The sequence below is a fragment of the Astatotilapia calliptera genome, chromosome 18 (genome assembly GCF_900246225.1).
Source record: "Astatotilapia calliptera chromosome 18, fAstCal1.2, whole genome shotgun sequence".
Classification (NCBI taxonomy): Eukaryota; Metazoa; Chordata; class Actinopteri; order Cichliformes; family Cichlidae; genus Astatotilapia; species Astatotilapia calliptera.
Window position 1 is genome coordinate 19978800 of NC_039319.1, and position 23529 is coordinate 20002328.

The window sequence follows — 23529 nt, forward strand, 5'->3', positions numbered from 1 at the left end:
TCTTTATTGTCATTGCACAGTCATACATAGTACAGTAGTACAATGAAATTGGAAAACTGTCCTACATCGGCACTACATATAACACAGCACGATATGACACATAACATAACATATTTAAACGATTCCTTCTCTGTGTGGTTAATGAATTGTGAATTGTAAAAAATGTCATATAGGCTTTTAAAAGTCAACAATTGCAAAAGGAAAAAGCAATAACCAACCTCAATATAGACTGTTGGGAAGTCTATAAATTAGCAAAAGCTACAGATTATAAAGGAAACACCATGAAACTAATATTTAACTAAACATAAAAAGTTAAAAACAAACAAAAAACAGGGCACATCACCAATATGACATGGAACATTATCAAAGAACTCGACAAGGACAAAGAGCGAGACAGGCTATTTATACACGTGATTGCTTTTGCAGTTTGGCATCAAAATGTTCCAGTGAATTGCAATGAAAGTTATGAACCAGTTGCTACCAGCCAGCTTTGCTAATGGTACCTGCTAACTAAAGCTCAGCTCTTTTGACTTTTTGGGATTTATTATTCCTGTGGCAAAGCTAATGCCTCATCAGGTGTTCAAGCAATGTGCTCGAGTCCTGCCTGATACAAGACAGAAAAAAGACCTTCAAAGTGAAACAGGAAATAACTATAGAAGACTAATAGAGACTACAGCTAGTACTAATAAACGAGGTGTAAAACACAAGATATCACAAACGTTATCTGTTACTACAAACCCAAAAGTTAAAATAGTAAGATACTATAGTGACATAAAGAGTAAAAACAATTCAGTCCAATTATTTTTTTTAAAATAGCACCACAGCAACACTTGTCTTGAAGCACTTTATTTTGTAAAGAAAAGACCAGACAATATTACAGAGAAAGCCCCAACAATCAGATCCACTATGAGCAAGCACTTGGCGACAGTGGAGAGGAAAAACTGGCAGAGCCAGCCTCAAGGAGGGGCAACTATTTTCTGTGACCAGTAAGGCGAGAAAGACAGAACACTGTGGAAAAGAGAGAGATAAACACATAGTGAGTGAAAAAGGTGACTGAAGAAGACACGTTCACCACATAATGGGAATCACTTAGCAGCCTAGGCCTATTACTAAGGCAGGATTTAGGGTCACCTGATCCAACTAAGACAGAAAAAGAAACTAAAACTAGTTGCAGCAAAATGTGTCAATTTAACCAACATGTTAGCTGTCTGGGCTGCTGCAGCTACTGCACCGTCAACAGTAGTACCAGCAGCAACTAGTAACCAGGCCTCACAGTCTGCTATCACCCGTCATGGAGAAGTGCAGTCTCAATGAGGAGACAGAGAGAGGTAAAATTAATGCGATAGGAAAGGACTTGCTAAGTTGCAAATTTATCTGTAAATTTATATCATGTGGCCTATAGGTATTTTTATTCTTTTAGATTTTCATTCTTTTTGCGATATAAGAAGCCTAGTAAAAATGTTCAGATAGTCTTTAAAAGAGATGTGTAAAGTGAGTATTTGTGCCACTGAATATGAACGTGCATTATCAGATACGATATGTGCCGTTATATGTGCATCATATGTATTGATTTCTTTGGTTGCATTAATATCTTTATGCAATAATTGTGGGAATTCTCCTTTGCTCTCAAATGGATGACCATGAAAGCAAAAACATTTCATCAATTATTCACACTTACATTTTTTTTTTACCCCTGCTGTCTGTACTCCAAGAAATCATTTCATTTCTATCTCTCTGGTTAGGTGCCCTCTCCCTGGCCTTTGGCTTCTTTCTGCTCTCTGAATGCCAATATTTCAGCATTGTTTTCTCAGGTGCAGAAAGCATCCCACTGAGCAGGAAGGTGACCATCCCTTGTGTCTTTGAATGGTGTGAATTGTATGCCTGTGTGTTTTTATGTGTGTGTGTGTGTATGTGAGAAAGGAGGAGAGAGAGACAGAGAACACCAGTGCATGAAGAATCGAAAGAACTGTGTGGTTTGAGATGTGTTTACAAATCAGTTTGTGCAATGACTGTAGACACAGTAAACTGATAAAGAAAAAAATGCATTGCACTGTATGTAGACTTTTGGCAGATTAACACAAAAAAAAAAAAAAATTGCTTGTCGTAGTATTTTGGAGGTTATCTTCTCCCCCGGCCTACTTATTTGATACTGCAAATGAACCCATAAATGTGATATAGTGTGGCAGTGTGTAGCGTGTACATCTGAGGATTCCTCCTTTAACTTCAAAGAGAGGTTTAACTTTCCCATTCAGTAGAAGGCAGCAGTTATGAAAGACTTAACTGCTGAATTGTAAAAACTGTGATTTTTAATTTTTGTGTTTTATTCCTTCTTGTTGTTCTCCGTAGTCCTGTGACAAGACTATTGTCAAACTGTGGTGAAGAATAATCACGAATAACCAACGGAGGGTAAGGACATATTCACCTAAATGTGCATGTCTTGAATTTGAATGAACATTTTCATGCAGTACTGACAAAAACTAAAAAGTCATCATGTAATCATCGTTTTTTCTAATATTCCTTAACAGTTATAAGCAACTGCGACTTGCTTTATCATTCAGATGTTTACAACTCTTTATGCAAATCTCTAAGTTTGCAGCTTATTATAGACCCCGACTTCGTATTTACTCTTAATAACATTTCCACAAAATTCATCTCATTGCATTACTCCTTAAACCCATGACACTCATAGCAAAATATTGAATATAATGTGATCATAATCCACTGAAAGGTCAACTTCATGCATTTGCTCCCTTTAATTTGTAATATATATACAAAGCTACCTACAGCACATTTATCTTTGCAAGTACAGCTGATAGTGGGATTCTTCCATTACTCTTTCCAGATGCTACCCTTCCTTCTCTTTAGCCAGTCAGCAAACACAGGGCTACAGCTAATCTTATCATCATTACACTATTTATTTTTGCTGCTGAGATTACCAGCACATTACCTATAGCTCCTAGAGGATATCTCTGCCTGAAGTAAACACTTGTTAAACACATAAACACTGCATCAGAACGGCACGAAAACACCCATTCATGTAGTGGAGCTCATGCGCTCTCCCAGGCACACAACACAATGGCAACTAAAGTAGTTTAATGCAATATTCAGCAAATAATAGGGCTATTACCCAGCAAGAGAATTTCATATTGTGTCAGGGAATGTGGATTTCAAACAAATAGGGAGATCACTTTTGTACTCTGATCATCAGCGTGGAGGGGCAAACATTGTACATGTATGAAAGACATGGGGTATTGTGGCTCTATAACAATGTCTCCATTGCCTCCACTTTAGTTTTTCCCCAGAAACAGTCATATTTTCGATGGAGCCTAGAGGATCATGATCAGGTACATGTCGGAACAAGCACAAAGTGCAGCTATTGGTAATAGTCTCCAAAAAGTATTTTAAAATAAAATGTAGTGTTGACAGCCTCATCTCAATCAGTGGTTCATTGCAATATTAAGATTGTATGTATCAGGTACTATCAGAAAGATATATACGATCTCTCCCTTAAAATGTTATATGTGTTTTAAATTTGGCAGCTCTCCCCTTCAAGGTCATCTCCTTGTGCAGCTCTACACAAGGAGGAAGACTCACTCCCAGGAGGAAGACTCACTCACATCACAATTTGTTCTCTTCGACAAATTTTTTTTTCTTTTCCTTTTTTGCCTGTCCCATTTGGTTCTTTAGCCGTCAGAATTGTTGTCTGAAGACCAACAAGGATACCCAATGGATTTTGCCAAATGGATCATCATGGCATTGCCGTATTGGTCCATTTGATCGACCTTTTTATTTTATTTTATTTTCAGTTGTTACAGATGGAACAGGCATGAGTGAGGGATAGGAAAGGGAGAAAGAAAGAGGAAGGAAAAGAAAAACAGAAGGGGAGAGGGACAGTGAGAAAGGGAAAAAAATCTCCTGGATCACCTGTTGAGAGAGAAAGAATAGAAAACAAGCAAAAAAACCCCCAAAGCAACATACTAAACACAACACCATCGCATTAATCTAGCTAAGTGTAAACAGCAGTAAATACTAAATATTCAATGTTGTTGTGCAGCACGCAGGACAGACAGCGCACAATGTGCTTTGAAGTAGCAGCCAAGAAAAGTGTAATTTAAGTCTACGAACAGTGAACACCCGTGTGCATACCTGTGTGGATCAGCGTGCTTGTATTCAAATGGTTTCCACATGTAATGGTCTGCAAGAGGATGTAGAAAGCCATAGCCCTGTCCCCCAGGGCATGAAGCAGGCATGGAGGAGATCCAGGCCCCAGACATCCAGAGGCCCCAGAGTACGAGAGCCCAAGGAGGACCACCGAATTTGTTTCTCTTCGACAAATTGAAATTTAAGTTGCATAGTCAGGTCGATGAAGAGAGAGGAGAGGTAGTCAGGGGTCCTGTGCAAATGCTCAAGTACAAGATGTCGGAAGAAAACTACTGGGAGACCAAATTCTAAATAGATATGTCTTTTTGGTTTTAACAGGTGAAATTCTACTACTTTGCTACTAATCCTTTATGGTCATGGCTTTTTTTGAAAAACTATATTAATGCATAACTATGTTATAACTATGTTATTAAAACAAGCTTTCTATGAACAAAAAGGCAGCAATTTGCTTTGTCCTATCAAGTATGTATTAGAACAATGTAATAGCAAAAATAACTCATTTTTAATAAAGCCACTTTTTCGTGGCTTCAGGTAATGCCTGAAAGTCTGTCAGCCATTCCCCTTGCACTCCGTTTTACACCAAAGGACTCCTCTTGCTTCACCATAACATTTTAAGAGCAAATTGAAGCCCCTCTGCTTCTATGCAATAATTTTATCCACCCAGACTAGTTTCCAGTCACTGGTTATAGCAGGTACATTCAATTGATCCAAATGAACAGCACAGAGAACACAGTGTAGTGCAGCCTGTGTAGCACCGATTATGCTCAGTTGATGTCTCTTCTTTATTCACAGTATGGATGAAATTTGAGGGGAAAGCAGACATAAGCAGCAAACAATGCCTGAGAAATTCAAGCAAAGTTAAGAAGCATTTTAATCTTGTTGGTGTGAATCAACAGCCAAAATAAAACTAAAAATGTAAACTGGAGAAGAGCAAACGTGATGCCACACAAAAACAATGATGTTTATGAAAGTGAACGTCACCTTCTACTCATACGAAAACTCTTTTTATGAGCTAAAATTATTCTCTGACAGCTTAAAAACATCCTTGGAGATAATTTAAACATCATACAACAGACCAATCATATACAGGTTTTCACTCTGTCACTGCTAAAAGCTGATGATTGGCTTTGATTGCCTTTTTAATTTGCATCTTCAAAGACACAGCTTTCAGCTATATTTAGCCAAGGTATTTACAGTCAGTGTGAACAGGAGCATATAAAAACCAAAATAAACAGTCAAAGTCGATTACAGGTGTTTTTGTGGTTTTTAAAGTAGTCATAGCTGATTTGAAATGAGGTTACAAGTAAAGGTACTCTAGATAAGAACTAGATAACAATAGATAACAGTAGATTGTAGAAGAGTACAACTAGACTAGCACTCTAGATAAGACTTGTGGAAGATTTAGATACGGAGGGGGGTAGTGCTCTTTAGTAAGGCTATAATTAGTAGCCTATATAAACTGATGCTGTTTATGTTTTTTCTTTTGGTTTTGGGTTTTGTTTTAAATGTCATTCTTGTGTTTATATCTAAATTAGGGTTTGGCAGTTGCACACTAAGAACTTACTTCTACCATTGGATTGCAGTTCATTTAGATGCACGATTATCTGAGCCTGCTAATAAATGATAAGTAAATAACGCTGGTTATAAAACACTTTTCCTAAGCTACATTTAGTGCCTTTGCTGGCTCAGCGGCCTGTCAAATGTCACCCAGTCCACTCAGTGGCTTGTAGGTGACAGGGGATTTTTCACTAATCAGAAAATAGAAATAATAAAACCTGAAATGTCTTCAGTGATATTCTGGACGCCAAGAAGGGTGACATTTTTGTAAGCTGGTTATGACTTTAGTATAGTAGATAAATTCTGGTGAGCTACCCCACTACAAATTTTAAGTGGTGCTTTGCCTTGCTGTAATTTTTCTGATTTATGTAGGAGGTCCCATGTGCATAGCAAAATTTTGTAGTCTGTAAATAAAACATCACAATGGATCTCTCCAACAGTGACTCCTCGCCATGTGTCATGAAACTTATCTGCATCTACACGTGTAGCTGCGTTGTAGATTAACCACCTCTTGCTCCGTCATTCACCTGGGGCTCCATTTCATTGTGCCGCTGCAATAAAAACTTCTCCCTTGACTTTCTGAAAGTGACTTTCAGTGCCTAACCATGTAGGCCATGATAATGTTTGCCATTTTCATAGGAGGGGCGTGAGGGGTACTTGGCTTTTTCAATAAACCTCTGGTGATGTGTTTTGTAATGCATTGGTTATACTTCACAGTAAAAACCCATTCTGTTCCTTTGCCAGCCAGTGCACTTCTCCCCAAATTGCCTTTTCTCCAACTGCCATTCGTTATGCTTTCCACTCTGCTGCGCAGATATCATTTATTTATTTTATGAAACAACAACCCCGTCAAAACAAAACAACCTTACCCCCTACGCACCTATCGACTGACAGTCGGATGAATGGCAGGACAAACCGATGGACAGACAGACAGGCAGACAGACAACTGTATGAATGGATGTGTGGACGATTAGATTAAAAAAAAGAAATGCTATTGTTGTTGAGGAATGGATAGACTAGTGGCAAGATGTAAGAAATTAACATGCAATCAGTTTGTGTATTAGCCAAATACTTCACAGAAAGACATGGAAAAGGGAAAAATGGAGCGAGAAAAGAAGTAGTCCCGAGTTACTGATTCCCCATTATGTGAAACTCAATTTTCCCTCCTGCTTCTCTTTTATCTGGTGCCATTATGGAGACTGTGTTTGTCTGGTGGCAGGGAAATAGGCCTGCTTTGTTTAGACTAGTGTCAGCTATAATGAAAAAGCACCATCAACTCAGAATGGGGGCTCTGTGCAGTGCTATTGCGACACTCAGCAGATAATAACTATTGATTGCTATCCAGAGACAAGAGGAAAAAAATGTGGAAGACAGAGAAAAGGAAGATAGACAGGGAGAGTAAGGATGGGGATTAGACATCTATTTTTCCCCTCTTGCACCAATTATATCTACGCAGTTAAATGAAATAGCTATTACGAAGCCACCATACAGCAAAATAACGTGGATTTCGTAGGAAGCATCATTCATACCCCTCGAACAGATAATAAACACATGATCGCGCTGCATTTTTATACAATATTAAAGCAAAATCTTCAGCGGGGAGCTGACTTCAATTTCTCCAGACAAAAATGCACCCCCTCAGCTTTAATTCTGTATATTTCTCTAGCCCTCCATTTCTCTGTGTTCCAACCCCTGCCCTGTATTTTAAGAGCTGTCAGATTCCTGCTGAGGTGCACACAGCTATCGTTAAAACTCCATTTAATATTTCATACCTGGGAGTAAAAAAGATCTGTAGTGTTTGCATCTCCTACTGCCTTTAACTTGGCTCCTTTCAGCAATGCTGAAGCCCACATAAAAAAAAGGCCTATTGAAGAAGATAAAAGTGGCGCACCGATAAGTCATTCTTGTGCGTCAGAGGTGAACTCTTTGACACTGCAACACACTGACCTGACCCTAGGCGGTAAAAGCACAAACTGTCTGTGCCGATTTTTCCAGTAATGAATGTTTGTGGCCATTGATTTTCCATTCCAACAACCCTCTGCGTCTCCATATTGATCCCAGCTGCTTTTTATATGTAGATACAAGGTGAATGTCTGTGAGTGTTAAATGCGTGTGACAGTCGGATCTCTTTTGGTCACGAATTTTGCAAACAGTTCACGTCAGTGTAACAACTCACAACTCTTTATATCAACAGCAACTGTAATCAAGTCATTTTGTGCAATGCTTCAGGTAACTGCATCCTTTCGGCTCTCTGTGATTGATTAACTGGCTTTATAGAACTGACTTTCTCATCAGGATTTTCATTTCTCATTACAGTTTCTTCTATTACAAATAGTGTAGGTGCTTAACAATGCGTTTCAGGAAAAAAAAATGTTTAAGCTTGTTTTTGTATTCATAGGTATTTGAGTTCAGCCTCACCAACGCTTTAGGTGTTTTTGAGCATGCATCTGCATATGCTTAATGCTGTTTTGCAGGACCTTAAATCCAGACACCAAATCCTGGAGATTACATTTAAGCAGTATATGTGTTTGGACATGTCCACTATGAAACGTATAGTATTGCTGCTCTCTCTTTTTGAATTAGAAAAAACATAAGCCAAACAACTGAGAGAGCGAATGGCAGGAAAAACAATTTACATAATTACTCTTTCATTACATAAAGGACACAAAAACATCTGCAGTGCATATCGTAAATGCAGCTGTCCTTCAATGTGAATGTCATTTTTTTTTTAATCTCTCACTGGTGTATAGTAACTGTGCTTTAACTGAGAGGATTATATACTAACTTTATTGTCTGCGTGCATTTTGTCCACCGTATACTATACCACATAAATTTATTAAAAATGATCTTTTCCATGCACTGGATTGAAATGATAGTTGGCTTTGCTCTGTAATAGTCTGGGCCAGTTTCTCCAATCACCCCTAGAAATGAGCATACTTAAACATGGCCTTTAGTGATTCAACAATTAAAACTGGCCCAGAAGCCTTGGGTAAGATCTCTCTCTGCAGAAGAAATCTTATATGCAGGGTCAGCTAAAATTTCTGATGGTATGCACCACCATTGCCACAGGCCATGTTTAAGCAGTCATCACCATGTGCAACAGGCTACATTTTCCCAGACTTGAGAAGAAGGATGCGAACTCAACGTTAATACACATTCCTCTATTGATTATATCTGTGGCCTGCTCTTTGGAGTCAAATGATATTCAGAATAACTTGCAGAGGCCACAGACACACATGTTTAACCTTTGTCATTAAGTCAATAAGCATGACAGTTAAGGATTTCTTCAGTGTCTTCAGTTTAGCTAATGCCATCGCAGCTTCTGAATGATGGCAAAAATATTTCCTACGAGGAAAGAATGGTGTATGTTACCTGGTGAGGTGATATTCACTAATATACCACTAGCTATAGATACTTGCTTATTTTTACCAAATCTATTCTAAAAAGGTGGAAGATTGAGACATTGTCCATGCTCACCTTTGAACGAATGATTCAACTCTTTGAATTTTGAACCAAACAATCACTTTTGCCGTTACGAGCCTGTACTTTTAAAATGACTCATTATTATTAGTACATGCTGATGCTCCTATTTAAAAAAAACAACTTCCATTAAGTAAAAAGACCAACTCTTCATCACCTACTTACAGACACTTACCCTACAGTAGTGTCACTGGCTGCAACAGATTGTCCCAGTGGCTTCTTCCCCAAGCTAAGTGCACATCACCAGGATACCTTCTCTTCTCCTGCACTACGACAACCTGTCATAGGGTTCAACGGGGACAGCACACTTCTGAAAGAGCCTTGTGTCAGCGCCTGAAACCTTGGAAGCAGAAAATACGGCCTGCCAAAATTGCTGTAGCACAAAGCCGCAGGTTAGTGCAGAAAACCTACTCTGCTCGTCATTTGTGACCATATCCATGAAATGCTTTTTTTTTGTTGAGACTGTCCATTCAGGTTATAGAAGCACATCCTGGTTCAAAGACCAGCAGTGCTTTCAAGTTAGCCTCGAGAACACAGCATATATTTATTCAGACTTGGGATTCGGACCCAGCAGGGGTAGAGATACTTGGCAAGAAGAAAAAGCGAGAGTAGAGAAGGTGTCACAGGATCATAGCTTCCTGCAGCTCCCATGTTGCTCTGTGTACTGTATGTACTCCTCTGTAAAGAATGCATCAGAGACTCCCCGTTTATGGAACTTCAAATTAATTGAATACAGTGGAAAGCTCAGTCTGTAGCAGTGCGGGCACACGGGACATGTCAAGTGAATTTGTTAATCTTGCTGCCAGAGGCTTGTTGTACAATTATGGTACAATCACAAATGAGGGGTGATTATGTGCAATACATTATTATTAGGTGTGGTGGGGACTGGAAGCAATCAGTACAAATCAAATCACCTACTAGAGTTTAAAAGCAGCATAAGTAGAACCCTTGTGTTTGCCAACGCTTGTCTCTCTGCGACTACGGCAGAAAATCGCACTCCCGTTCCTTGTATCGGCTTAGTAAGAGGTAAAAACCTTCACTCATTTGGTTTTTTGCATTGAGATTTTGTGTAATAGAAAAAAGATTCAGCGATATTAAGCAAAGAGCCTGCGGCAGTCCACCGAGACAGGAGGGCATCCGCGAGATGAGGCCGCCTTCACAATTCACACTCTGCATGTCTTGGTGCACACTGACAGCTCTATGTTGGATGACAGCACACCACATGTTTTCACCAAATCTGATATCATGCTGATTCAATCAGAGATGCTTGAAGATTTCTCTAAATATGGAGGCGCACACATGCACACACACAGACACACACATCCTCGAGAACTGTGTCTAGACACTAATGAATTTCTTTTTTTCTCCTCTCTTTCATTTTTCGTCTTTTTCTACATTTTTCTTCCTGATACTGCTTTACCCTAATACCCTGTCAGACGTCATAATAATAAATGCATCCAAAAATTAAGGAGAAAATACTTGAGAAAAATGGCAAATTTTTTAGACCTGCTCGCTTGCTTTTATGTACTTATCCATCAAATGTTTTTCTCAGCTGCTTTAATACATTACTCAAAACAGCTCACACATGCAAAAACACGAAAAGGCGGTAACTCCCCCACAAAAACGTATTTGCAGTCTTGTTCTACATATGCACACTCGACTTGGTTTTCATCCGTACTCTGTTACAGGAAAGAGAACTTGCATTTCAATGTAATGCCAGTAAAGCCATCCAGTAATGGCCACACAGCAAGGTAACCATGTTTGCTGAGACCATCATCTGCATTTCTTTTATTCTGTTGTCTTCTCCTTTCCACTCCCACGCCTTGGCCAGACTGCAGCTCCTGTTAGGTGTTTATCTGGGCAGACCCCACAGTGTTCATATTGTTCTAACTCTTTTGCACTCAAGCACTATAAATATGTTTTACAGTGCTCATATTAGTGACTTATGCCTGCGAGCTTGGTCACTTTTAACAATTAAGTGTATTATTCTTACACAGGGAAACAATTGTGTAGGAATAGCGTTAAACTATTGAGCTATTCAACTGATAGAAACACTGCTCAGTAGTCTAAACCCTTTTTTTATTCAGTTATCTTAAGAAGGCGATCCAAGCTGTTATCACATGCATCACATCCATCACATCCTTCACCGCTGCAGCTCTGAAACTCAGAGCAGCCTCCCCTCGAGGTTGTCAGCCTCACTAACTAACAGTTTTCAAATCTCAATTAAAAACTCACCTTTTCTCAGCCTTTTCAGTTTATTTTTAATTGTCCCCCATGTCTTTCTGTGAACAGTGTAAGTTATTTTTGATTCGTTAATGATTATTTTTTAATTATACTTTTAAACGTTTTCTCTTACTGTTTTTTTAATTTCATCCTAATTGTTTTATTGAATGTTGTGCAGCACTTTGGTCTGTTGTGCTTAAATGTGCCATATAAATAAACATGCACTGACCTGACTTGTTGACTGTTGCACGTAACAAACCATTTTTGAAGGCTTTAACATACTGTTTTGTAAATTTCAAGTGTCGTTCAAGCATTGACACAAATCAACAGAGAAAAAGTGGAAATTCTGATCAGGTTAATAGTCTTCCAGATGTTTTTTGGCCTGCATTTGTGGATCGAACAACTTTGCAGATTGCTCAGTGGGAGAAATAATTACTTGATCCCCTGCTGCATTTGTAAGTTTGCTCACTTACAAAGGAATGAACAGTCTCTCATTTTTATGGCAGCTCTATTTTAATGGAAAAAGGGAGATCATCAACCAAAAATCCAGAAAAAAATCACATTGCATGAAAGTTTTAACTATTAAAAAAATGTTTTTTCTGGATTTTTGGTTGTTATTCTATCTAGCTAATGTACAAATTCAGCAGGTGTTCAAATAATTATTTTCTAAACTATGAGCTATATTGATTCAGCCATTCAAGAAAACTGCCAGACAGACACACGGAAAGCTATCAGGGGCTGATGCTCACCCCACACTGACTTATTTTTCTCTGCTTACAGGAATTTAGATTTGGCGATGCTCGCCATTTTGATGAAAATCAGTGGGGTGCTGGCAACAGTGTTTAGCTGTCACACACCATACCAGCAGGAGTGTGAGGAGAAAATATAGAAGATATATGGAGAGAGAAACATAATGTTCTATTAAAACAGCATGTAAGCGAAGGGGGATCGAGACAGCAGTAAAAACTCATTTTTAAAGCCCATAAATATAGTGTATACTTTTAACATTAGGCACTAATATTGAAGGGTAATTGTCACTTAAAATAAAACTGTTATTAAGGATAACAACAACTGATTAATTTTAATGAGATGTAAAGACTTCAAACAAACATCTGAACCGCTCTTTAATCTTATCTAACACGAAATTCCTTTCTTGGAAAAAACAGACAAACAAAACACACACACACACACACACACACACACACACACACACACACACACACACACACACACACACACACACACACACAGTCAAGTGAGCAGATTGTGCCATGATGTATAAGAAGGATCTCAGTCCTGTCTCAAACCAACACAACAACTACCATCTAATCACTATTCCCACATCATTCCACTATTTAACACACGAATGAGACAAATTTGGCCTAATTAAAATCTGCTGTTTCATGATTTTGTTCTGAGTGCTGACAGTCTCGTGAACTTTTCCCCACTGCACTCTCTCTGGACATCTTCACCACGGGTTAAATTGGAATTTGGCAAGTGGGAGAACCCGATGTTCCAGTGTAGCGTGCCAGCGAGAGGAAATTACTTACTTAGAAATAAGTCACATAAAACTTTCCGTTGTGATATCCAGTAGATTTTTACAGGCTGTGATCAGCTGGCCTTTGTTGCTGCTGGTTCTGAGGATTTTTTTGGCTTTAGTTAACTGTACTATACAATATATAGAACCACATTACATGAGGCATGCCTGCTTCCCAACTCCTAGCCAATATCAAACTAGGATAATGATGGAATTTGAAATCGATGTCTCCTTATAGAAGCAAGTTACTCGTCAGCCATATTGGAACTCATCTACGGATGAAGATTTGTAATTTTTTACATAAAAAATTAAATTTATCATCTTTTTAATGAGGCACGGTGGTTAGCACTGTTGCCGCACAGCAAGAAGGTCCTGAGTTCAATTCCACCATCAGGCCGGGGTCTTTCTGTGTGGAGTTTGCATGTTCTCCCCGTGTTTGCGTGGGTTCTCTCCGGGTACTCCGGCTTCCTCCCACCGTCCAAAGACATGCAGCTTGTGGGGATAGGTTAATTGATTAATCCAAATTGTCACTAGGTGTGAATGTGAATGGTTGTCTGTCCCTGTGTGTTAGCCCTGCGACAGACTGGCGACCTGTCCAGGGTGTACCTCGCCTTTCGCCCTATGACAGCTGGGATAGGCTCCAGCGCCCCCCGCGACCCTGAAAAGGATAAGCGGAAGCGAATGGATGGGATGGATCTTTTTAATGAATTTCTTTTAGAATTTTGTGAAAGTAACAAAGCCACACTGAACACAGTGTAATTTGGTCATTTACGTGATGCTGCTACCTCTAGTTATCTAGTTATATCTGCACATGTGTACAATAATGTGCAGCTTGTACTTGATGTCAGAGCAATCAAAGCAGAGCCAGGGGCAGTTTGTCTTACCTGCTGGTCTCGCATCAGTCACCCATCGAAGAGCACAGGTTTATGCACAATGTGCATTCACAAACAACACAAAAAAACTGTCTCTCCTCTCAGCTTGCCAAGCTTCTGCCTTTGTTAATGCCACCCAGACACGCTCACAAAGGTGACAGAAATTAGAGTGAATGGTTCATCGAGAAGCTAGCGTACAGAAGCAATAGCAGGGTGCAAACAAGAGATGCGAGCTAGCATAGGCATGTCACAGGCTACCACAACAATGCCTATAATGCTGGACACTCGTTTAAAGAATTCCTCATTCATCAATCAGACAACCAATGAACCAGGTTCTAGATATATCACAGCGACATACTACTACATGAGTGTGTGTTTTCAAAATATAAGTGGCAACAGAAACATTAACTACTCGCCGATCAGAACTTCATCTTTCAGTCCTTGCACTCAGCAAAGTCCTGACATGATACACATCCTGCTCTCTTCTCTCCTTTCTTTTTTAAGCACCACTTTCTTGCTTTGGCTCCCTGAGCATAATTCAAAATGCAGTTGCAACGAGAACTACTCCATAAGACAATTGCTGAAAAACAAATTATTTCATGCTTGATGTCAACAAGTTCATGAGCATTTTGCACAAGTGAAGAGAGCAAGGTCAGGAAGTACAACTAATAAGTTTCCCAGAGTGGCCCTCAACTATCAAAACTTTTCAGGAAAACCTGCCCATTTTCAATGGAATACAAAATGATCGAGCTTTTGCAGCTAATTCAGTCAATGAGGTAAATATATCCATACCACAGCAGCATCATTAGGACATGGGATAATCTGATGGATTATAATTAAATATTTTATTAAATTAATGCTTCAGTCTTTTTTCTTATAGCAGTGCTTCTGTGGTATTTAATGGTGAAAAAACCTCAGCACACTATGCCCCTCAGCATTTCCTGACCCTGCTCTGTAATTTTATGTGGCCTCCCACTTTATGGCTGTGCTGCTGTTGTTCACATTCATTTCCAGTGTGTTATAATACCACTAACAATTGAAAGTGGAATATTTGCATAAGATGACATGAAATAATACATACATCCAGGAGGAAGGGGGTGGGGGGTGTTCTTGCATGAGAGCTGTGTTTAAACAAATGTGTCTAGTTTTGTTTAACAGGAGCCCTGTACTGAACTTAGAGGACGGAAACACACTAAAGCATCAATCCTATGACTCTGACACCAGTACCACGGTGGTATCGACACTGTTTGGATGAATCCACTCACCCCTACTGTTCCTTGGGTTGCCCTGACAGAATGACCGTGTTAGATGATGATTTAGAAGAAAAATTCCTATTCCTGAAATGTAAAATCTATCCTGAAGCGCTGCTGCATTAATGTCACCAATTGGCCGCATGTCACGGTCCTGGGTCGGTGACCCAATGTTTTGAGTTTCTTGTGTCTGAGTTTTTGTATTATGATCTTAGTTCTCTTTGTTGCCCCAGTTTATTCTTTAGTCTAGTGTCTTAGTTTGGCTTTCTTGTATTCTCTTTAGTTTTCTGAGTATTTAGTAGCTGCCCTCTGTCTCCCTGTTATTGTTCTGTGTTTCTTAGTTGCTCTGTCTCCCCTAGTCAAGTCCGCGTCTAAGTTACATTTCCTGTTTTACTTTGAAGGTCCGTGTCCTACGTGAATGTATTGTGTTTCGCTTCCCTTGGGTCTCGTTATGTCCGATTTCTCCCAGCTGTGCTCCCCTTCTGTGTCTCATTCCCCTCGTTATTTCCCAGTGTATTTAAGCCCTGTGTTGCTCTGTGTCAGTGTGGTGAGCTCCTGCATAGCTGTGTGAGGGGCTATGTGTTTGCACATATGAGTTATTTGTAGTTTTCCCAGTTTAGTTTTGTTCTTTGTTTCCTTTCCAAGCCTGCAATAAAAAAGTGTTTTGAGTTCACTTTTGTCTCGGTGAGTGTTCCATTTGGGTCCTTCTCTTGCCTGCACACAGCCGAGACATGACACCGCACATTTTGCACAATAGCTTAAATGGGACTGGTTTTAGCTCAAGGCCAACACTGAAATAACTGGCCTTTCTTTTGCCTGTTTTATGTTGAATGTTTTCATAATTATTTATTTATTTCCCATATTTTCCCTCTGATGTAGTTCTTTCATTAGACTCAAGGGCTTTAAAGATTACGGACCCAGAGTCTGCACCCTACAGAACTGTGAAGGCCAACACAGTTTGTTGTTGACTCATTTCCAAGCCTCACACCTGTGACTGTCAGGCTTTCATTTTTGATGTTTTAAAGACCAAGGACAGGTAGTAAAAGAAATCCAAACTACATTTATCCATCAACCAGTTTTCATGAGACATTATTAAGGTGCATAAATCTCTTCAAAGGGTAAAAATCTGAGCCAAAAGCCAAGTCTAAAGCAGTCTTATCTAAAACAAACAGCAAAAAGGCATTTTGACACATACAAACTTTAAGATAATAATGGATAGGGATATGCATGGATAAATGGCGCTTCTTGAATCTGACTGAATCCAGTGAGCGACGCTTAAGCGAGGTCAGTGTATGTAAAACCAGTGAAATGAAAATCTGCAGAAAAATAAAAAAAATAAATAAAATGTGAGTAAACATAAGCCTGTGACAGCCTGTGCCACAGCCTAAGACAAATTTGTGGTAGACTTGCTGGACCTATGCACCACTTGATCACCCCAGTGGATTCTGAGTGTCTTCAGCACACTCTTATCATCACACAATGCCCTGCCACAGTGTGACAGGTTAGAGACCCGTGTTGCTGCTCTCTGACAGAGCACATCAGTGGCTGTGGTGTGAAGTAGCATTGAAGCAGATGGAGCATAAAGTCATGCACACATGGAGCAAACACACACAGACAGACATGTTGTATGTACGGAATGCAAAGATATGTGAACTGTGTAGAGTGACTGTATGATTTAACACAGAGTTTCTTTTGTCGAGCAGCGTTACACAACCTCACACATTAAATGTTTGAGACACCAAGAGCAACACAGAGAAAAGCATTTTGAATTCACCTTTAGTTTAATCGGTCAGACATTTTTTATCTTCATGAAGAATTAATATATGTTTAAGCCTTTCAATACAAAGATAAAGGCTCTAAAACTTTTTTAATTTTCAGATTTTTAACCAACATTGGTTGATATTACCTGGGACAAAAGATGCTAATTCATTGTCATTCACTTTATACAAGAGTGTTAGCAACTAGCTAATTAAACACTGAAGTGCTACAGAATAAGATCAAGCATCTAATCAACCATCACAGCTAACAATAACAACAGTAATGCGTTCTTCATTTTTGTTGCACTTATAATTTCCTGGTCATAAATACTGAGCTGTCCATCACCATAAAATTACATATAATTGTATCGCCACGGTGAGAGATCAGTGATTCTTTCTTCTTTTTTATCGCATTTGATATTTTTTCCCCTTTTCCTTGTACATGTAGTTTATGCACCTCTGCAAACACTTCCTTAATTATCTGATTCTTTGTACCTTGTGCAGAAGGGAAGCTGCAGGGGAGACTTTCATTGCTTTAATTCAATATTAGCGGATGCAGTTTAGAGGACTTTACTTGATGTTATGATGGAGATACAGGGAGAAGACTGAGTCAGATATGGACATTGAAAGGTTTTATTATTAGTTCTTTCAGGTAACAAAAACACTAGAGGCTTTTACTCTAAATAAAGCATGACCTTAGTGTTAGGCCTTTATTATTTTATCGATGGTATTGCACAGTGTCAGCATGCATTTGGCTTTTCCATTTCCTCTCCCTTTCTCATCATCTCAATTTCATCCTCAGGAGAGTTATTCTGAGAAACAGCTAAGCAAAGAACAAATTCCCTCTCGTTGTTAGTGTTGACTTATTCAGTTATTCAACCAGGTAGCAAATGGACACAATCTCCACAAATAGAACCCTCAGCTCTGAATGATTAATCGTGGAAAGCCTGGTGGAGAAGGCCACCTGCGAGGGCTCTTGGCTGTTCCTGTATCACCCGCAGGAACTGCACGGTTGCTGTTAAGATAAATCAGCAGATCTGATTACATTCACATATGCATAGTGCATGTCGAATGTCACTAGCACAGATAATGTGTGTTAATAAGTATAGTTAGTGTATTTGAAATAGCTAGGTTTCACCTATATCACTGCACTACACATACGGATTCCAGTAATCCATATTCATACCAAGCAGTAATCTCCAGGGCTGGAAAATGAAGCCACGGCTGAAGGGCCAAAACTGCAGTTGCCAATTAAGGCCAACTGTAAAATGCATCAGTCCCCATAGAGTTGGCTTTACTTTGCTTCACAGCTGAAAAAAACAGCTGAGTAAATGTTTATTTACTCAAATGCAGGGCTTGCAGGCAAACCAGGACCTTTTTATTAAGGTAGGAAGCCAAAGTCCACAAATGAGTCGAGAGGTAGGTTAAACAAGACCCCAAACTGGCAGGTAACATGCATTAAAACAGAAATAACATGAAAATCAAATATAAGAGTAAACAACCTAAGAAGTAAACAGAAGACCTACTTCAAAGCAAGAATTCAAATTTGCAAAAACATCCAAATTCAGAGTCAAAGACCCAGGACCATGACATTTAGATAGCTATTTCCCCTCCTCATTAGCATTAGCTGTTAACTTGATATTGCGTGTTCTAAGACAAGCCAGTGTTGGCGTCGTAAAACAAACACAGCTGTAGCTAAAATGTGTATGCTTAGGCTGTAAAATGGAACTTCACAAACCTTCTTTGACTGACTGTATATTCATATAAGCCCATAAATTAATTCACAATTTGCACAGCTCTCATATTCATAGCTCCATTGCCTTGTGGGTTTGAAAATGCCAGCCAGCTAGGCCCTCTGTGTGGAATTTACATGTTCTCCCTCCACTTACGTGAGTTGTCTCACAGTCCAAACAGAATTATAGTGGATGCTGGATATCCAGTATATATATATATATATATATATATATATATATATATATATATATATATATATATATATATATATATATATATATATATATATTCTATATCAATAACTGCCATTAAAGAAGTGAAAGATGCTGAATATGAATAAGAAAATATAATAAATATTATAAAATCATGGCTGAAGTTTTAAAAAAAGCTACATGATTAAACTAAAAAAAGGATCAAAAGCAAAAACACTGAAAAACAGCAATATGGATAACCAAAACACGTAAAAAGATAAGATGTGCTGCACATAAAATTATTCTTATTAGTAGTAGTAATACTAGACTGCAAAATATTCATTCACTCAGTGAAAATAACTAGCCGCCTACAAGGACTTCATTGCATATTAGATTTAGTTTTTCCCATTACTTTTTCATTTCTCCCTCAGAAATGCAGTCTCCTAACTCTCGTGTTCACGGTCTGAAGTATGCATGAGATGCACACATTCTTAATGTGCATTCTTCCTCTCTAAATGCATTAAATACATGTTTCTGTGTGTGGGTTACCAGCATATGCATGGATTTGTGTGGGCGCATGTTTTTATGCATTTGTCCCCTGGTGATGAGTTTGCACACACTGGTGTTCAAATTCACTTCCAAACATAAACCTACCCAAATGTGTGAGTGTTCTTTTTTTATATGCTGTGACAAATTCTCTGCGTTATTGCTCTGAGGTTGTGTGCTGAAAACTGGCTCTGGCACACGGGTTGATGCTGGGGTATCAACCTGCTCCACTGCCACCTACAGTGCAGGGTTGCAGTATTCCAATGAGTCAGCCAGAGCAGTGAGTGGAACCAGTGGCAGTGTGATTAGTCTGGCTGGGGGGTAAATGAAAACCATTATCAAGGTTTTTCTCTCTGCCCAATCCTAATGCAAAGCACAGGAGAGAGGTGATTTGAATTGCTAAAGCTGCACTGGCAATGCTCATTTGGCAGTGGACAGTCTCGATCAGAGGCTGGGCTTTTTTGCGTGCTGATTTTGTTTTGTTTTGTCATGTGTCTTGAAATGAGCGTCATTATTAACTGTGACACTCTCAGTGGGCTAATGTACTGCTGCTTGGGTCCTGCAGCGCAGCCATCTTGTAATTTTGGTATAAAATGTGATGAAGATAAACCGTTTTAATTTGCAACAGCGATGAATAAGAAGTAAACAGATGCTGTATGTTCTTCTCAATACCCAAGAATCCCCATTTAGTATTGTACTTTATTTTTGCAGAATTCACTTTAATAAATTCTAAAGCATTATACTGAGAAGGCTATGTCCATACTGCATGTCCCTTAAATAAGATGTTTAATAACATATTAAATGAAGCACAACTATATTTGACATCGTGTTCTCTCTGAAGACGTAATAATGCCAGAAGTAGTGCTGTAAAATACTGCAAATACTGTGAAATACGTGCTGTCATCGATCAAATACCAATACCAGCATTGGTATAGGTATAGGTTACCCACGTTTGGATCGATCAGCCCATCTCTAGCCAGACATTTTGTTAGCAACATTTACCGACCCACACATCTGAATATGTGCTTTAATCCCTTAATGTTATAATCTCATGTGGGTCAGCTTAGTGGGAGTTGGGGGCTTTGCTTGGTTTGAGTCTTTGGTTCATGACAAGACACATGCAAGTCAGTGAGGACAAATCTACAAAATCATGCTTCTAGTATAGAAACTTTGTATTTAAAATGTAATCACTGAGGCCAACACATGCTTATATCATTGAATCACTTAAGTGAAAAGGTTCATACTGTACTTTGTAAACACTGATCTGATGTGAATGTGCCAATAATAAATGCTTTCACCATGTTCTCAAGAGGCTCTTGGTTTCAGTATGGTAAGAAATATTTGCAAAGGAAATGATCCCTAGATGTTTTACTTGTGGGGTTTAATGGGTAATTTCTCAAAGCTTTCATTCATTATTTGAAATATGCAAAGCCAAAGACACTAGCCTTTTTTTAAACAATGATACAATAAACAGCCATGGTATAAAAAAAAATCCCCACCAGGAATATTTAGCAGAGAATCATTCATTTATTCTATTGCTGCGCTGTGCATATTCACTAAGGTCTAGTTTACAGCCAAAATCTGTTTTGGAATATCCAGACTGGATTCAGATTAAATTTATAACATCTGAAGAACAAAAATGACACATACATATACATAAAATGTGTTTTTGCAAATCAGATCCAGACCACCTTTGGGAGTGTTTTGAAATTCAACTCCAAATGGGTTTCGAATGAAGACTCTCAGACTGGATGCTCAGCTCCTGGAATCAGATTTCAGAGTCTCTTTTTGCTTCAACAAAACACACTGACGGCATCAAATACAAAGTATTGGACATGCTGAACAGAATCCATGCTGCTACCAGCAGCATGTTAGTGAAGCCAACATGAAGAGCAGCAGTCCATCTACAGAAGCTGAACAGGTTGGCTGCTGCACCCCAGCTTGACAGTGCGACTGCTTTGTTTTGTGCCTCTGCCTTATGAAACTGCATCACCAGCATGTAGTTACCAACACCTACAGGGTTACAGCAGCAACACGTGCAGATAGGCTGCTAACATCTGCACACACAAGTTCAATCTGATTGCATATCACAGTAGAGAGGAAGTCTTGTAGATGTGTTTGTGAGGGGGAAAAAAGATCTGATTTACCTCAGTTGTGAGCAAACCCTAAGGTGCCTGCCACACTGCTTAACTCACCTATGTGTGACAGATAGCATGGTAAACTGCTGTGGCTCCCATGCCTGTGCAGGTCCACGCCACTGGGTTTACTGCTAAAGCACGGTCAGCTCAGTGCTTTAGCAGTGAACTAGAAAACACAGCACTTGACCTAATGTTCCGTTTTAATTACTATCATTATAGCCGACATTACTTTCCTTCTGTAGTGTCCATTCAGTAATGTGCAATCATTGTGAGCCTGTGACGTATTTATACATGTCATCCGTGCTGAAGCCAAGTGAAAAGTGTCAGTCATGCAATGTTTCTGGCAATATGACCATCAATAGACTGTTTCCTGCCTATTTTTGCTGACAGCTGTTAAAAATGAAAAAAACTCTGAATGGCGCACTACAGCAGAGTGTAGCTCGAGCTGTTCATGTCACGCAGGCTTTGTAGCTGCTCTAACCTGTTAACACTGCTCCCAAAATGAAAAAGAAAGATGTTCTGCAATTGTCACGCACAGCTAAGGTAGGCAGAGTCGCCTATGGCATAACTCTTCTGTTATTATCAGCCCCCTTTTTCTACCTGCCCTGCTGCCTCACTCAGTTGCTCGCACTCACCTCATTAGCTCTCCTGTGCTTGTATTTTTCCACAGTCACTCTTTGCTTGATTGTCTTTGTGTGTCAGCCATTGCAGCATTCCAACAATAGTTAGGTAGCCTGCCAGTATTTTGCTTCTGGCCATTTTTGCATTTTTTTTGGTCAGCAATCTCAGCCTTTTGCTTAGTTTCCCCAGTTGGCATGTAGCAATTTTGTACTTACTTTTATGTTTTGTTTTGTTGCTTTTTTGTATTTTTTATATGCCTCCCTATGTTTCATGCTTTAGCGTCAGTCATTATTATGCTATCAGCAAACAAGTCTGATATTAGGAAAATAAATTTTCATGCATAGTATACGCGCGTGAAATGTATTTGTACAAAACTGCTCTGTAAAAGTTTTAGCCTATGTGCCAAATAATAATCTGGCTTATGTATAGACAACTGTGTAATTCTCATTTAATGAACAGTGAAGCATAGTGTTTTGTGGAAAGCTTAATTGTCCAAAAGGGACTATTTAAAATGATGAAAGGGACTAATCCTAAAGATGACACACTTGCAAGGGAGAACAAAAGCTTGCACGAGAAAACCTTTCTTTGGCAAAAACGATAAGGAATAATTTAGGCGCTACGCAAGAAAGCTCATTGTTAGCAAGAGGGTTAGTACACAAAACAGTGACAGTGTGTTGTGAACAATACAAAATGGGAGAAACACTGGGGCTCACTGCTTTCAGCAAATTCCTGCTGGCTTGCTGGTGAATGACTACATCTGTTTACTGTTTAATTGTCAGGAAGTAAGGTCCCGCTCTGTGCTTCTTTCAGCTTTTCCCTTATTTTCACCTGCTCATATTCCCTTGTTTTCTCTAGTCTCCCAATTTCATGGCTGGGCATTCTCCCATGTATAATTCATGAGTGACATACTTGTTTTACACACCACGTACCAACAGCCATGTTGTGCCGCCCTGAGGGGGTCTCAGCTATGCCAGCCTGTAATCTGCTTACGCACAGAGCAACTAGCTCGCAGCTCTCCTCGCCAATTACACTCAATTCATGGAATGGCCCTTTCCCTGACACAAGGTTGGTTGTGATCATCGTGTCCTTCAAAGAGGCATACACAGAGAGTAGCAACATGGCATACATGTTTATGTCTGACAGGGAGGTAATTGGTTGAGTGCTCAGTGTTGGGGCACAAACCGATAAAAGCACCTCTCTAAATTTGACAGTTGCTCTACTCAGTACAAGGTCAGAAGGCCTAGGTAACATCAACACGCAATGACAATAGAGCTCATTCACCGAGTTAACGACTGAAATCTATGCAGCTAGCAGCAATTCGCTGAGAGTGCTCACAATTCATTTTGCACAAACAAAATGATCCTAAGCTGTGCGCGCCAAGCCTGCACAGACACAAGCACACACCCTAGACAGTGCAGGTAAATGGGGTAGAATGTAGTGCTACGTGTTGGGTAATGAGTGC